This window comes from Pteropus alecto, unplaced genomic scaffold, assembly GCF_000325575.1.
Source record: "Pteropus alecto unplaced genomic scaffold, ASM32557v1 scaffold12, whole genome shotgun sequence".
Taxonomy (NCBI): Eukaryota; Metazoa; Chordata; class Mammalia; order Chiroptera; family Pteropodidae; genus Pteropus; species Pteropus alecto.
The window spans coordinates 7,722,544-7,740,594 of record NW_006432669.1 but is presented as its reverse complement, the minus strand read 5'-3'; the positions used below and the strand labels follow the sequence as shown (position 1 = coordinate 7,740,594).

The 18,051-nt window shown below is 36.2% G+C and overlaps 1 long non-coding RNA gene across 1 annotated transcript in view; it reads left to right on the top strand.

Annotated features, from left to right (window-relative positions):
* The window catches only part of LOC112476209, a 45,671-nt gene extending 28,683 nt beyond the window's left edge, over positions 1-16,988 (top strand). The window contains exon 4 of the long non-coding RNA XR_003044983.1: positions 16,289-16,988. This is a non-coding gene — a long non-coding RNA (uncharacterized LOC112476209). The remainder of the gene's footprint in view (positions 1-16,288) is intronic.
* Positions 16,989-18,051: the final 1,063 nt, after the last annotated feature.

Sequence of the window (18,051 nt, the reverse complement as noted above, 5' to 3'; positions counted from 1 at the left end):
TTAGTTTGCCGCCTCTTTTATCAGACATTCCATAACTTGCAGTCAAAGACTTCTGAGGCTTCCCTGCACTTTCTAGAATAATATTTAATTCTTGACAAAGGAGGTAGTTCATGATGGACCCTTGGCCCTTACCTCCAGCCTCCTTTTTTGGTGAGCTGTATTGCTAGACACTGTGTTCAACTGCTCCTTCTTGGAGAGTATTCTCCCAGACTTTCCTCCCATCTGGCTAATGACATTGATCTTTCAACACTCTGATCAAATGTTTTTTCTCTGATGTTTTTCTAAATAATATCCTGGTAAAATCAGTGATATTCCAAATACTGTACTTAATGGCTGATACCAATGGAAAGACTGCTTCTGACCATCCCCAGGTTTTAGTGAGGCAAAGGAGGGAGCTGACGTCCAGCTCACCCTCCCTCTAGTTCCTCTGCCAGGGTAGTGTCAGTGGGGTATAGTGAAGGATTGAGCCTCCACTGTCATGACAGCAATGAGACAATGAGGTAGAGCTAACAGTATTCTACTTACCCCAACATTAATCCCCCTCCTGAGTGAGCCAGTGGAGAGCTGAGCTTCCACCTCAACCCTGCAACAACAAAGCAGTGTGAACCAGCTCCCCACTTTCCCCTTCCCTAGTGGCAGCGGTGCCCAACAAGGAGCTGAGCTTACTTGGAAGCAAGGAGTCACGCAAATCAGTGTCACACTGTCACCGGAGAGAAGACAACCGGTGGTTGGTAGAGCTGAATGTCTATCTCACTGATCTGCAGGGAGGCAGTGTGAGTGAGCACTCCATTTTGCCAGAGTTGTGTCAGTAGTGCCCTGCAGGGAGCTGAACATACACACTCACACGGTGGTTGCAGTGACAACTCAATAGGTGAACTTCTTTCTGCAAAAAATCAAGCATGTTCCAGATTCTCATAATATCCTAAATGTCTATGATATGATCAAAAATCAGTTGTCATTCCTCTACTTATTCATTTTATAATCTTTGGGGCCTAGCCATAGTAAAAGCACATAGTTTCATAATATCTGTTGATATTACAAGTAATAAATATCAGAGAGGGCCGAATGCAGGCTTGGCAAAAAAAAAAAAAAAAAATTCAAACATTTTACCAGATGAGGAAAGTGAGTATGATGGAGGTTAAATAATTTGTCTCTATTCCTACAGGTACTGTATGGATTCAGAACCAAGGTAGCCTATCTCACTCTTGGTGTAAGCAACTTTGGATGCAGTTAAGGGACTCTGGCTAAAGGAATGTGGATCACCATTGCCACCTGTCCTCAACATACTGTCACATTCTGACCTCATAATCTGGGTCTTCCACTTAAAGGTTCAGCCCATTTCTTTCTTTCTTTATTATTTAATTTCTTTATTCCTTAGTCCCTTCTTCTTTTTCTTTACTATTCTTTGAAAAAAAAATTTAAATGAAGTAATGCTTAGACATATGTTTAAAAAATATTGAGAACAGAGACTCAAACAGATATTTGTACACCAGCGTTATTCACAGTAGCCAAAAGGTGGAAAGAATCCAAATGTCCATTAGCAAATGAATAAACAAAATATACAGATATAATGGAATATTATTTAGTCATAAAAAAAGAATGAAATTCTGACAATGTAGATGAACTTTGAAAACATTATGCTAAGTGAAATAAGTGCGACACAAAGGAACAACTATTGTATTAGTCCATTGATACGAGGCATCTAGAATAGGCAAATTCATAGATACAGAAAGTAGAAAAGAGGTTACTAGGGGCTGAGTTATTATTTAATGGGTACAAAACTTCTGTTTGGAACAATGAAAAAGTTCTGGAAATGAATGATGGTGACAGTTGCACAATACTGTGAATAAACTTGATGCCACTGAATTGTACATTTAAAAGTGGTAAATTTTATGTTAAGTATCTTTTACCACAATTAAAAAATACTATTGTAAGGCATATAATAAAAACTAGTAGCTTCTCTCCATGTACCTCCCCATCTTCCAGTTCCATTCCCTAGAGTAACCTAGAGATTACTCTGTTTTTTTTTTTTTTCCCTTCTGGTTTTACCTCTGTATTTCTAATTATTTATTATTCTAATTCTTGATTTATCACTTTTTGACTATGTCTAATTATTTCCTGTTTTGGCAAATGAGGATTTGGCTCCCACTCTTTCCACTTTTTAGCCCCATCTACTCAATAGTATTTCTCTATGTTTCTTTTTTCTGTATGTTTTGGCCACTCTTTTTCATGTTAGAACTTGAATTCTGCTGTTGAAAGACCAGTGTTATGTGTCAAGAACAGTGTGTGGATATAGTCCAGGCTACTTTATTCCCTACTGAGTATCTTTGTCCCTTTTTGGACTGCAGTGCTATCCTGAACATCAACTCCCTTGTCTGAGAACCTGGCAGGATGCTAAGCTTGGAGCAGTTGTCTTGTTTTCATGGCTGGACTCTAATCTCTATATTTCTACCTGCTGGTTCTGGCTAGGGTCCTGGTTCCAATAAACTTACCTCTTAAACTCTGGTACTGCAGCCTGTATTACTTCAATCGGCCCCACTGCCTAGAGATATCTGCTGCTGTAATCTGCTTGCTGGAATGAAACCCCAAGAATATGGATAGTAGATAGAGTCAAGGACAAGTTCACCACGCCTCTTCGTATCCTGTAATTAGGTGTATTGCATATCCAGCCCTCAATTTCCTGGTGTATTCTGCCTTCCATATGGGCCATGACACTTACATTCCAAAATGGTTTGTAGCTGAGCCTTCTTAGTTATGACAGGGCAATCTTTGGAGCCCAGCCAAGCCATAACAAAGCAAAACAAAATACTTTTCCAGAGATCCAGAGGGTGAAACTGAAAACTTGGGCTAGGCCGGGGAGAGAAAATCAAACATTCACAAGAGAAAACCATGTCCTAAAAGTTGGGCTCCTGGAGGAAGTAGATGACTAGAATAGGACAAAAACATGCAATAGCTAGAAGAACAAATGTGCAGAAGTTTTGCGTCTGAATCCTTGAACCTCAGTTTTTTCTTCTGTTGTAATAACGTTATCCTTTCCTCACAGAGTTACTATAAAGTGATATGACATGTGTGACTAAATCTTAGTCCCAAATGTCAGGGGGCAAGAAATTCAACTTCATTTTTTCATTGCAAGCTCCATTTCTTCTAATAGCAGAAATTAATTTTGGTCAGTTTGGCGTTATCTCATCTCCTTTCCCTTGCTTGCACCTGAGTTCCTTCGGGTTTACGTAATGAAACGCATTTAGTATATAGCTTTTTTTGTTTATTCAACCAATATCTTAAGACCTACCATATGCAAGGCATTTAGGCAAATAAAGATTTACTTTCTTTCATAAAGAAGTATAGTGTCTAGTACTTTGCTCCTCTATTTTGACTTTACCTTGAATCCTTTGTGGTTCATCAAGATATCCAACCTCCTCTTGTAGAAAATTTTCCGTTGTTTACCCTGCAGACTGTGTACTTCCTAACTCTGTCACATAGAATGTGATGTGAATAGGACTGCAAACTGGAGCAGTGCATAATTTTATCACTATATGTGATTGATCTGTGTGAGACATATTTTATTTTTTAATGTTTATTTATTATAGCTTTTATGCATTCCAACAGAGATGCAATCTTTTGGTATACATGAGAGAACTTCACAAATATGTGTGTGATTTATTAAAGCTGCCATTAAGAGAAAGGAATAGCATTAACAAATAAAATCATTCAGAGTACTATTTCCAGGCATTTTCTTAATTAGCCATTCCCATGGCTAGCCAGTAGTTTGTATTCTGTAGGTGACATTCAATATTTAATAAATGTACTCTGAATGCATGAATGAATAAGAGAATAAAGATAAAAAAGGAGGTGATGTAAAATTCATATCAGTTAACTTTGTTCTTTGGTGGTTTAATGGCAATCGCTGGTTTTAAATCATTCTTCCTATGCCTATCTTTTACCCACCCCCTCCTCCTCCTCCACTTTTCAGAGTATCTGATCAAAGTTTATTGTCTGAGACACAGTGATATCCTCTCGCCCTTCTGATCTGTTTTCCAGGCTGGACCATCAGCTTGGAACACCTTCCTGGCTTCTGCTCTCCAGGCAGCTTGTTCTATTCTTCAGGGAGCTCTTAGAATTCTGTGCTTCAGATGGGTAAAAATGTCTGAGGTGGTGTTCCAGAAAGGGGAGGGTCCTGGGGGATGGTCCATGGTGATTAATTTAGTGCCTGAGTAGAGAGAGACAAGACACCTTGAAAATTTGAGAGGATTGAGGAGTTGGGGGAAAGTCAGCGAAGGTACTTAAGCAGAACAAGAAGCTGTATAAGTCAACCCAAAGGCGACTGGGAATTTCCTCTGAGTAGTTCATGAAAGAACTTTAGTCCTGTGGGTTACTGTCTGCCTCACCTTTCACCTATGAGAAGCACCAGCCTGACTAAAGCTTCTCTCTCTCTTTTTCTTATAGTTTATCATCCCTTTGACCTACTAATGTGTACATATGTCACTGTCTAGATAAAAGCCTCTCTAGTAGACCTTCATATCCTAAAGGCTATGTTCAGTGTCAGTGAGCATTCCCAGCTCTTCTGAGCCTGGTCATTCCCAGTCAGTGTGTCTCATCTTCCTACAGAAACATATGTGTGCTGCCATTTCCATAGCAATTCCTTGGCCTACTGGGCAGAATCCAACTGCCCTGCCATTGTTCACGATGCTTCATCTACCAAAAATGCTTTCTTCTCACTTATCCAGTTGCTAAGGTTTTCCCTCCCTTAAATAGTTCCCTCAAGTCTTACTTACTCCCCAAGTCTTGGTAATTTTTTTTTCAAGCTGGGCCGTTTGCTCTGAATGCCTTCAAACCAAACCATCCTTGTACCTAATGTGCTTCATTACCTAAGTCTTGGTACCTATCACACTGGCTTCCAAATTATTTTAAGCAAAAAAGTATTTTCCTTATAACAAAAGTATCTCATGCTTATTTTAGAAAAATTAGAAAATGAGGACAAGTGAAAACAAGAAAATCAAAATCACCTTTACTCCCATCATTTCATAAGATACCTCCTTCTTATGTAAAAACACTTCATGGATTCTCCACAAAATAATTGCAGTTTTAGTATCTTTATTGGAAAAATACATAATGGACACAAAACTATTACGATGTCAGCAACACTTTTAAATAAATTTGTACTTTCTTGTCATGATAATATATCCATTCTTTTGAAAAATGCTAGTTTATATATAATAGGATATCTTATCTGGGTTGCATTTTGAGTTTGGTAACACCTCGAGGTCCTCTGTGTGTTCTGTGTTGACAAACTTCCTTCTTTTTTTATAGAATATGATGTAATTGAGCTAGGTATTTGTAAACTCTAAGGAAGTAGGCAAGTATTTAAATATATATCTATAACATTTACAGTCTTCATATATTTACAAATATTTTGTTATATGTAATGCATATTATGCCATATTTGTGCAATCTCTATAACAATCATGTGGCTGAACTACCAGTGAAAGTCAGTGTTTCCAAGCTGGCTAATGGATGCATCAGAATTACACACTTATTAACACTCTGTTGATGTTTTTAAATGCCTAGCAATAGAGTAGCAAAAGACTGTTTAGAAAAAAAATTAGTATTTTTGTGCAAGCAATGTCTTGCATGCTAAAAGGCTTCCCTGGAAAGCAGCACAAATCTGCCCAAAATGTCCCTTTGGTGAGGTTGGGCCGAAAGCCAGCGTACTCTCTCCATGGCAACCCTGGGGTACAGGCTGGGTGCGAGGCCCCTGCACTATGTGTGTCAGGTCCATCTGAGAGAACAATAGAGCTGCGGTCCAAGGAAAATTCTGGCTCTGATGCTTCTCCTTGAAGTAAAAAGGAGACGCAAGAGGACAGCAAAGTTGGGGTTTCAGTGAAAGCTCAACCCAAACTTTAGCTTTGGGAATATTATGACCTCATTATCAAACCAGTGAATGTATGCTGCGCTAGGTTTGCTATGTTTGAGCACTTTTTAAGGAGTTCTGTAGATTAATTTGAATGCCAGCAGGATAATAGAATAGTTCCAGTTTTAAAGTTAAAGCCTGTTATAATAGCAACTTAATGCCTCCCTTCCCCTCCACCTCTCCTGCCTTCTAATACCTACTCGATTGTGGATGCCAGTAAGAATAGCAGGTGAAAAAGTCAGAAAAGATGAATGCAAAGTAGTGACTCTGGCTCCAGGAAGGTAATCCATAAAGCAGATAATAGGGACTTTAGTCTAATCCCTTACAGAGCTGCCTTCTTTCAGATTTTCCCATTGCATAAATTGCTCAATAGGATTAAACTAAGCACTTTTAAAGTTTCATTAACATATTCAATCTGTGAAGTTACTATTTATTCTCTAAGGGATAACTTACTAAATTGTTAAAGCCTTATGGCAGAAAAAACAATAATGGAGCTACTAAAAGCCTTTAACATTGTAATAAGTAGCACATATACATGCTTGGAGAGTCTCTCAAATCAATGCCAGTTTACCTTCTCTAACAGAAATAATTCTGGTTTTTGAGACAAAGGAAGAGACAAATAAAGACCACCAAGAGCAAGGTATTCTTTCTCTCTAGAAAATTCTACCCTATTCTTTTTCTGATAATTTATTATTTTAGTTCTCCTGAGTAACTCACTGTCTCCAAAAATTTGCTCCATAGAAAATTAGTTCCACAAGGTGATTTTTAAGAAAGTAAGTTTGGGAGAAGCTACATACTGTATAGCCCTGTCTTGAAAATTCACAATGCACGTGAGCCTATTAAACACCTTAAAAATTTTGTATGTTAAAGAAATCTGATGCACTTTGTGAATGAATGGTAGCTCATTTCCAAAACTTATGTAATGGGACTATATTAAAAAGTATTCCCAGATGTTTTTCCATACCTTTAAACATCATTGCTCCGGGGTCCCCACCTTTTGAAGCAATGAGTTTCAGTGCTTCAGGGGAAGGGTAGAGTACAAACTACAATGATAAAGGCATTGTGCTTACTGTCATATAAAATTTGATTTGTGGCCCCTAAGCAGGAATAGTCTTGAGTGGCAGCCATTCTTTGAAGTTGAGATTACTATATGCCATAGTTAGAGATGTATAAAGAGATGATGTAAGATAGCCTTTGCCTTAGGGAAGAAAGCCTGAGCTTCCTGGATTGAGAGGGCAGAGAGAGAGGAGAGGAGAGGAGAGGAGAGGAGAGGGTGAAGGGAAGAGGAACAAATGTCCGAGTATGTGTGCAATGGCTTCATCTTTAAGCCAAGATCTTGTGGCAGAGCATTGCTAGCTAGATCTCGGGTGAGGAAAAGTCAATGCAGAGGGTCTTGCACATTATTTCTGGGTTAGAACTAGGGGAGAATTATCATTATACTAACTGTACCAACTGGAGAGGTAGCATTAGAGTAAAAATGGTAGCGTGGAGTGTTTGGGCAGACATCGAGTCTAAGTTAGCAGTTTTGAAACTCTTTTAGTTTCCAAATGGCATATAAATGTCCAAGGAGTTTTTATAAGACCTATGAGAGAAGAGAAAAATAGCTGACTAGAGAGCCAATAGGCCTACTGCTGAAGGTGAGTGAGGCAGACCCCTGCACAAGATGATCCATCTCAGAGGCCAAGGGAGGAGACTGGCCAGTAAGAGTTCCAATTGAGGGCATAGTGGGGTTTCAGAGTTATCTTTACTACTAATTGGAGTGAGGTGAGGATGATCCACAAGGAAACATCCCTGGGTTCTAAGTCATAACACCAGGTCTTGTGTTGACCAGCTATAGACAACTTCGGTGGCTATTAACAAGCTGACTAGTACCCAGGCAGACAAGAGATATTATCTCTGAGATCAAAAGACCCAGAAGACAATAAAAGAACCTTCTGTTGTCTATTGTCATAAGGAATGTAAAGAGTACTATGCTGATAAATGTTTAACCAGCTCTTTTGAAAAGAAATTCTGACTTACAGCATATGACAAATTCTTCTGTGGTGTAAATACACCATGCCTAATTTCAAATTACCAACATGATATCACTGAAAACAGACTTGGCAAGAGATATGTTTAATTGTCTCAGCCTTCATGTAAACCCCACTGTTAATACCTGGATGCCAAAATAAGAAAGGATAGGAAGAGGAAATAAAAGCCTGGAAGAATATTTATCTGAAGAGACTCAGATATGTATTACTAACAGGCAAGTTAATGTTCCCTACTCCTTCCAAAGTACTTAGTTGAGTAGAAGAATGTAAACAAAATAATGCCAGGGAAAGCGTTAAATTTTTAACCCATTCCATTATTTGAGCACAGAACATTTTCCCCCTATTCTGGGTTACCATTGTGAATTACTGCTCTAATTACTCTTTCTTCATCCTTCATTGATTTAGGGACTTTCTATAAATGGTCTTGGGTTCAAAATTTGGGCTCTTGGTGCAGATTTTCTTCCTCTTTTTCTGTTCTCTCTTATATCTCTACTATGAGTATTCACATGTATATGTATTATTTTTTGGTAAATTTGTGAGTCTATATCTCTAGTGTGAACCACCTCTAATGCTTAGACAAAACATCAAACATTTTCTCTTGGTTCTCTGTTGTCCAATCAAACCAATATACTGTATTCATAACCAAATCTAGTATTGTCATCACTCTCAAATCAGTCTCCATTTTCTTAACTCAATTTTTCCACTATTCTTGGAATCATCTTTGTTCCTTCCTTTCACACTCACTTACTTCTAAGCAATGTGTCTTTTACATTTTGCCCTATTTTCCATTCCCATTGCCACAGCCCTAGTTCAAACATTCATGACCTCACATCTAAATAATCATAATAGTCTTTGTGTATAATGATTTTTACTTTATTTAAAAATATCTTTTGTAAATAACTAAAATAATTTATCATAAAAAATAAAAAATATAATGAAGCAAAAAGAAACAAAAAAGTCAAAATAACCTCAAGATCTTACTGCCCAGAGATAACACTCTTTGTTAAGCTCTTGGTCCATATTGTGAAGTGTGTGTGTGTGAGAGAGAGAAAGAGAGAGAGAGAGAGAGAGAGAGAGAGAGAGAGAACCAATCATAAATGAAATATAATCCACATACAATTACATTATTATTTATTGATGTTCCAGATACTATGCTAGGAAGTCTACATATATCAATTCCTTAAATATTCACAAAATTCTTTATGTAAATATGATTATCTTCATTTTACAGGTGAATAAACTGGGACTTAGAGAATCCTACATAGTTAAATGGAGGAACCAAGGATGTGATGAATCCCAAAACCTGTGTCTTTACACTATACCATAACACAGCTGTGGAATCACATTGTAGATACTATAGTTAAGCAGCTTTTTAATTTAACCATATGACTATTTTTAATGTTAAATATACATTTTACAAGCATGGGATCATAGTATGCATATTATATCTAGCCAAAATTTTAATTTAATATATAATGTGAATATTTTTATTTCAAATATACATTTAAAATTATAACATAGTATTCCATTGGAGGCTGTAACATACTTCATTTATCTAACTTCCCATTGATATATATTTGTTTCCAAGTTTGCGCAATGAGAAACAAACTTAAATATTTTTGTATATACATCTTTATGGATGATGGAATTATAAGTATTTTTTATGCTTATGTAAAAATTTCAGTATTGAACACACATATATACAGGGCACATATATAGTGTGAGATGTTACTGAGGATGGAAAGAGATTAAGTGCAAGCCACAGCCACAGCCTGGGTGTGGGAGCCAGGGGCCAGGTCCCATGCTGCTGTATTCTAGTATGGACCACAGAGAAGTGTGAAAATTCTAAATTCAAACTGGTTTTTCATGTCCCCAGGAAGTCATATATTTAAAAGTTTTAAGGAAGAAGAAAGAAAACAATCCCAGTTTAGTGGTTGCCTAATCTGTGCGTGAATATTCACAGGAGCAGGGAGTTTGCTAATTTTCTAAAACTCCCAATTCTGTTCATGGTTATCCTGCTATCCTTGACATTTTGGGGGCCCAGAGCAAGAGGCTCATATACCATGTGACTAAATATTTAAAATAAACCTTTCAAGCTAAAAAAAAAGTTATGTTTTCTTTTCACTCTTGGCTCCATCTCATACTATGAGGCACCTCGCATGTATGTATGTGTGTGGACATCTCAGCCCACAAGTTGGAGGTCTGTATATCCCCACCTCTCTCATACTCCCAAGGCTTGGATGCACACACTGACATATATTAGACAGGAATGTGTCATCTAAGAAATTCTAATATCTTAGAAAAGATTTAGGAGTATGTATAAAGGTGAGATTATTTCTAACAGATGGGATAGTTCATGAAATCAGATGACTCCCTCAGGTAAAAATGGAAGAGAGAAAGTATGTGTGAAGTGTGGTAGAAGCAAAGGAGTGAGTAAGTGATGGTGTGAGTGAGAATAATGAGTGTGGTGAGAAAACTGGTAGGGATTTTGTGAGACAAGAACCTATAACAGGCTAGGAGGGCCTAAAATGTGTAAAGAAGTGGATCTTTATCCTGTAAGTAGAGGGGAGTTATTGAAAGTTTTTGAGCATGGAAGTGACATAGTTGATTACATCTGTATTTTAGGCAGCTAACTTCAGGAGCAAAATTTAAAGTGAATTACAGGTGGTTGAAGACCAGTAAAGAAACTGAAATTCCCTCTGAACTTTTTCTTAAATGTTCCTTCACAATACGAGGATGGAAAGTATAAGTTCCCAGGCAGTGTGTAATGAACTGTGGAAAGACAAATGGTGAATTTAATGCTGTATCCTAGGTCTACTGTGATAGCACGAATAGCAGAGAATTAGCAATATCACCAAAGACACTTGCCTTCAGAAAGATGTCCAAGCTTGTTAGTGTAGAACCTGCATAAAACCTGAAAAGATTTTCAGTTTTAAGAAGTCCTGGCGATATATTTGTTGGCAAGCAAATGTGTGCACGTTCAAGTGCACGTGTGCATACATGTGTGTGTGTATATGAGACATTGAATACACAGACACTCTGAAAATCTGAACCTGTGTGCTACTGACAGTATTTGTAGAAGGGCAGGAGTAGCAGTCTCCTGTATGTCCCTGTGTACTGGAGAAGTTCGTACAAAGCAGAGAGAGAAAGGTAAAGGCAGTTGTCTTTGAGATCCAATTTTGGAATCTGAAGAACATTGCAAAACAAAATCTGTATACACAGGGTGAAAGTAAAATAAAGTATCTAGCGATGATATTGTTACTCTAGGCATAACTGTGCACTAAAAAGTACATATTATTTATAAGGACTGCTATAATTATAAACTTTCCCTGAAATACATTATTTCCTGGACTACCTGTAATCACCCCTTTGACGTCATTTGTGCAAGGTCAAATTATTGATCTAATTTTGTTTTTTTGGTCACAGCGCAGTCACATGCTGTGAAGAAAAGTCTTGGCATTTTTAGGGGAAAGTTCAGACACTGCGTATAAAGCTTTTCAATTTGCAAAAGACATGTAATTTGGGTTTGCTGTCTTACCTATGTAGTTTGTGAAACTGAATGCAAAACTGTTGAAGATTTAGGTATTGCCCTCCCTCAAATTCTATTCTTATATTTGACCTAAGCAACACCATTTCCTTTCTTCTTTGTTCTAATTACCCAGTCCTTCGCTCAGTCTCACAGCTTTTCCTTCTGACCTCTCCCTCGTGTCTCTCTGTCTTCCTATGGTTTGTCATGTTTCCTGACTGCTCACAAAGGAAGACCAATAAATCAGAAGGCTGACAGTCAAAAGACTTGGGTTTTTATCATCTCAGCTCTGTCACTAACTAGCTGTGTAACTTTGGGCAAATCTTTTACCTTCCTTACCAAAGCTTCCTTCATCAAAACAAAGTGCAGTAGGAAATAGATGACCTCCAATGTACTCTTCAACTCTAACATTTGTGATTCTAACAAACATGGAATATAATTATTATAATAACAGCAGTGAGAGATATAATGAAAGGAAAGACGTCCCCAAACATGAAGTGCTTTTGTGGTAATGCTGCGGTGATGTCATGAATGCTGCAAAATACTCCACGTCAATAAGTTTTCTTTTATTTTTATGAAGTGCTTTTCTCTTCATCACTCCCCAAAACTGTTTGTCAATGAAGCAGTTTACTGTTTCTTTTCTTTTTTTTTAATCATCTTGCATATTCAGATTTAGGGTTGCTCTAGCCACTAATAATATATGCCAAAATTTCTTGTGGAAGAATATTCTGAGATCGAGTTGGTTTTGCAGTTACTGAATCTGCATGGGCGGAGTCCAAGATAGATTTGCTTTATACTAGACTATTCTGCATCAAATCATAAAAGAGTTAAGGGAGACCATCCAATAATCAAACATTTAGCTGGACATGGCTTACTGCAAAGAAACTGGGATTTAGGAGCTGAGGCATAACACTTTCTGTTAATATTCTTAACAGAAACTGTTATATAATTTCTAGCCAAGAAAGAGAATAATAGTAGAATCTGTGAAAAGCAAAAGATATTTTAGGAAAGTTATTAAACAAAAGCAATAGGGGCAATTAGATTTGTGATCAAGAATGTTGTATTTGACAAAAGGAACTCCTGGCTAATGAGATTTAGGCCTGGATGATTAGGAAAAGAAAAAAAGTCAGAAGTCAGTTAAGGGAGGGAGGAGAGAAGTAATGAACATAGTTTTTCACTTTGAGGTGGTAGCAAAAATTTTTTGTGGACATGCCTGAAGGAAATTGAAAATGTAGCCTGTAATATTTAGGGGTCATTTGTGCAGAAATTATAGCTGAAGCCTTATTCGTAGATCTTGAGAGAGAGAGAGAGGGAAAGACAGAGAAATTGAGAATAGAGTACAAATTTTCAGACTTTAGTGGAAATGAGAATATCTTGGAGTTTCTGTACCTGACCTCAGAGGTTCTAATTCAGGGCTTAGAGTAGGGACCAAAAATCCATATATTCCACTAACACCCCAGTGATATTGATGCAGGTGGTCTGTACCCCATTCTTTAGGACAGTGGTTCTCAAACTTTAACATGCATCAGAATCACCTGGTGCGTTTGTTAAACCACAGATGGCTGGGCCTCACTCCCAGGGTTTCTAATGCAACAGGTAAGTCTGGTGTGGGGCCAGATAATTTGCCGTTCTAACAAGGCAGATGCTGATGCTCTAGTGTGGGAACCACACTTTGAGAACCCCTGCTTAAGAAAATAATAAAAAAGATGAGCAAAACTGAAAACATCACATTTCCTGATTTCAAATTATATTACAAGGCTATCATAATCAAAATAGTAATGGTACTGTTATAAAAACAGATACTTAGACCAATAAAACAGAAAAGAGAACCCAGAAATAAACCCATGTGTATGAAGAAAATTTCTTGTAAACAACAAGTTCAATTTTTAAGTCCACTCTCCCAATCTTTGTCTTTTAATCGTTATAATTAGATAATTTATGTTTAATTATTGATATGTTCAGTGTAAGTCTGCCATTTTATTTTTATTTTCTGTTTTTTTATTTCCTCTGATTTCATTTCTCCATTTACATTTTCCTGTATTCCTCGGGGCTACCTGAACATTTTTTAGAATTCTATTTTGATTTATCTATAGTGTTTTAAGCGTATCTTATTGTATATATTTTTTAAATTTTTGCTCAAGGTATTATATATACATATATTATCCAAGTTTACTGGTGTTGACAATTTACCAATTTAAGTGAAGTATAGAAGCATAACCTCCCTCTGTGTTCATTTCCTTTTTAATGTAATTATCTTATTTTCTCTATTTACAATTTGAATCATATCACATGGTGTTATAATTTTTGCTTCAACTAGCAATCATAATTCAGAAAACTCAAGAGAAGAATGAAAGTCTATTGTATTTACCCATATTTTTGCTCTTCATGTGTTCTTTCTTCTCATCTGATATTTCAAGATTTCTACTTTTATAATTCTCTTTCTATTTAGAGAATTTCCTTAGGATATTCTTTTAGAATAGTTCTGCTTGTGACAAATTCTCTTAGCTTTCTTTCATATGAGAATGTTTCAATTTTCCTTTTCTTCTAAAAGGATAGTTGCATTGAATATAGAATTCTGGGTTGACAGTTCTTTTCTTTCAGTACTTTAAAAATAGTGTGACAAGTCCTTCTGTCTCTCATGGTTTCTCATGAGAAATTTGTTGTCATTACAGTGTTTTTACCCTTATAAGCAATGCATTGTTTCTATCTTTCCATTTTCAAGATTTCTTTTCTTTTCCTTTCTTTTTCTCTTTCTTTCTTTTTCTTTCTTTCTTTCTTTCTTTCTTTCTTTCTTTCTTTCTTTCTTTCTTTCTTTCTTTCTTTCTTTCTTTCTTTCTTTCTTTCTTTCTTTCTTTCTTTCTTTCTTTCTTTCTTTCTTTCTTTCTTTCTTTCTTTCTTTCTTTCTTTCTTTCTTTCTTTCTCTTTCTCTCTCTCTCTCTCTTTCTCTCCCTCCCTCCCTCTCTCCCTCCCTTCCTTCCTTTCCTCCTTTGGCTTTAATTTTTAAAAGTTTAAAATTTAGGATTCTGTGTGGAGTTCTTTAGGTATGCCCTGTTTGGGATTTACTCTACTTAATTTGTAGGTTTATGCCTCTTACCAAATTTAAGAAAATTTTAGCCATTATTTCTTTGAATATTTTTTTTCAGCCTTACCCTCTTTCTCATCTTTTTTAGGGACTTGGTGACAAATCATATGTTATATCATAGTCTTATGGGTTCCTGAGGTTCCATTCACATTTTTCCCCCACCTTATTTTTTTCTCCGTTGTTTGGATTGGGCAATTTCTATTGTTCTACCTTCAAATTCAGATTTTTGTTTCCTCTCCATTCTGCTATTGAGTCCATCCATTAAGTTTTATTTATTTATTTTTTTTACTTTACTATTTGTTAGCTTTAAAATTTCTCTTTTGTTCTTTTAAATATACTTTCTTTTCTAAGACTTTGAGTTTTTGCTGAGACATTTATTTTTTTAAGTTATTTCCAGCAAGTTTGTAATTGCTTGTTGAAGCATTTTAATGACGTCTGCTTTAACATTTGAGTCATCATGGTGTTGGTGTCTTTTGATTGTTGTTTTTTTCTTATTTAGTTTGAGATCTTCCTGGTTCTTGGTATGACAAGTGATTTTTCAATTGAAACCTGGACATTTTGAGAATTTCGTTATATGACTCTAGATCTTATTTCAAATCTGGTGTTTTAGCAGATCTTTTCTGACATCTCTCTGATGAGTGAAGGTGATCTTTATACCGCCAGTTGGAGGTAGAAGTCTAGATTTTCATTGATGCCTGGGGGAGGAGAGGCTTTCTTTTACTGCTGGGTAGTATGGTAGTTTAAGCCTCCACTAGATCACTGTTGATTCCACCCTAGCTTGGAGGAAGAGGCACCTCATTGCTACTCCCCACAAGTCTTCCACTGACACAACGGCAGGTGATGAGAGACATGGCCTGTTATCACTGATTGATGGTGAAAGTCCTGACTTTCCATTAGACCTCTGCTGACACCACCCCTGCGAGGCAGGAGAAAGGTGCCTTGTTTCCAATGGTGTGTGTAGAAGTCTGGGTTCTTCACATGACTTCTATCTTAACTGCTGTGCTTTCTTATCTACATATTTCAGGGTCTTTTTAAATTTCACATATCATAGCCAGAGTTTTTATTGTACTTAGTGGGAGGAATAGGCAAATGTATGTATGCTGCATTTTTGTGGAAGCTGAAGTCTGAGAGCTTTCTAATTCATTTTTTTTTTGGATAGGTAGTATAGTTATCTAATACAAACCCCAACAAAGTATAACAAATTGTACTGTGATAAATCTCTTTCTTGTTCATCTTTTGCCCTATTTTTACTCTGCCCTCACCCAGTTTCTTTTTTATCCCTTCAGAATTTATTTATGCACACATAGGAAAATGATAAACAAAGATTATTTTTTACTCCTTTTTTATATAAAAGGTGGCCTAATATATACATTGTACTGATCTTTCCCCCCTTTCCCTCCATTTAGCTATATATTTTAGAGACTTTTTTATATCAAGGACATAAAGAGCATTATTGATCTTTTTTACAGTTCCACAGATTTCTACTAAATGAATAGAAGACAGTATTTTAATGTTTTCTTTTTCTAAGTTGTGTTGCTAAATTGTAAATTGCTTCAGAAGTATTAGTATCTTTTTAAAATATATAATCTATCAGTGTTTATTCACAGTTACACTGTCAGATGTTTGGGGCAACGTGAAGCCAGCTCATGTGTTGTTTCTTCTAGAATTGTTTACATGTAATATGTTTATTTTAAAGATAAAGAACATTTGTCATATTCTTTTTTGTATATTGTGTTTTCCAGATGATCTGAGGGATTCCATGATTCTGACATTGTAGGATAAAAAGAAACATGCTAAGTCTAATTATAGGAGTTACAGAAGTGTTTTTAATTGCAAGAAAGAGCTATGCAAGAACCTTTTGGATGTTCTCTCCATTTGCAGAAGAACGCCAGTGAACATAGGCTTCCCTAGATTCCTGCCCTTATACAGTACTTCTCTCTTTCCTGTTCCAAGAGCATGTCTCATGAAGCCTGCAGTCTGGTACAGTCCATCTAAAACAATACTGTGATTTGTCTGAGGTTTTACACAAAAAATGTTTTACAAGATTTTCCAGCCCACATGAATTAGCCCAACTTAACCACCTGATGATAAGAAATTGGAAACTTTTGGTTGAAATACAGAAAAAGGAGTTCACTTGCCACAGATAAGAAAACTACAAAGAGAGGAACAAAAAGATGTTTTAAGAGTTTTGATTTGTTTTCAGAGAAGAGTTCCATTTCTAACTTTCTCAGTGTCACGCTCACAACCTTTACTGTAATTTCTGCATGTGAGGCTTAGCACAGAAACAAGATGTAACATTTTCTTCTTTTTCTACATGTAACCAAAAGGAGTTAATGTTATAAATGAGGTCACTAAATCAGAGTATTAAGATATGGTTTATTTTAATGCAGTCAAATTGTTAGGTCAAATGGCTAGTAGAGCGTATGATACAAAGTAGTCATTCAAAAAGGATTAGTAAATAAACATCAAGGAAATTAATCGAGCTTCTTTGAGAGTTTCAATTTAGATCTTTTGATTGACTTAAATGATGTGTCAAGACACTTGTTGTTGACATACATTCTTTTTTCGCTTTTTGGTTTTATTAATGAAATCAAGATTTTTGCTCAGAGAGAGTGGTCCTATCCCAACTCCGAGAAAAATCCTAATTAGTCTAAGACAGTTTGTTACTCTCATTTTCCTTCTAAACATTTGTTTTAGGAATGGGCCTGTGATATAATTGTGACCAGTGAAATACAAAAGGGAGTATTACTGGGTTTATTTTTGCAAAAGGTTTCTCCACATAAAAAGGAAACTTAAGGAAGAAACTCCAGGAAATATGGCAGCTATTTCATCTGAGCTCAATGAAGACAAAGCCAATCCTCTGAGGAGAAGAACTCAAATCCTCGATGATGTTATCGAGTCCCAAGTTTACTAACTCTGAAGTCTTGTTATGTATCATTTAAGTGACATAATAAATTTTCTGCATTGTTTCGGTTGTGATTTGTTTTCCTTTATTTGCAACCAAAAGTATCCTAACTGATACAATATTTTAATATGCTACATTTGAAAATAAAGAGCACTGATAATTCATTTGCAAAAGTACAGCGCACATTGGTCATATAGATTTGAACCAATAGCAGTTGAAGACTGTACTTAGTTTAGTAAGTTCTCTGAAGAAACGTGGATTTTGAACTAATGTAGAATTATTTGATCAATATAATGTCACAATTTCAGAGGTTATTTTTGATAATAAAAGACACTATTTAGATTATTTTTCAGTCCTCTGGATGTTCCTGAATTACTATGCATCTTTCCAAATAGCATAACTTACTTTGAAGAAAGTCTGAGATATGAACTCTCTTCATCAAGAAAAGACAGTTTTCATGAAATTTTGGGACTAAGTTTATGAAACCTTAGGTTAAACTGGAATTTCTGACTAGGTGATAAAACCCTGAGATATGTTTGAACCAATATGCTCTGTAAAAGTACATTTTCCTATGAATTTACAGAGCTCAAAACTGAATTA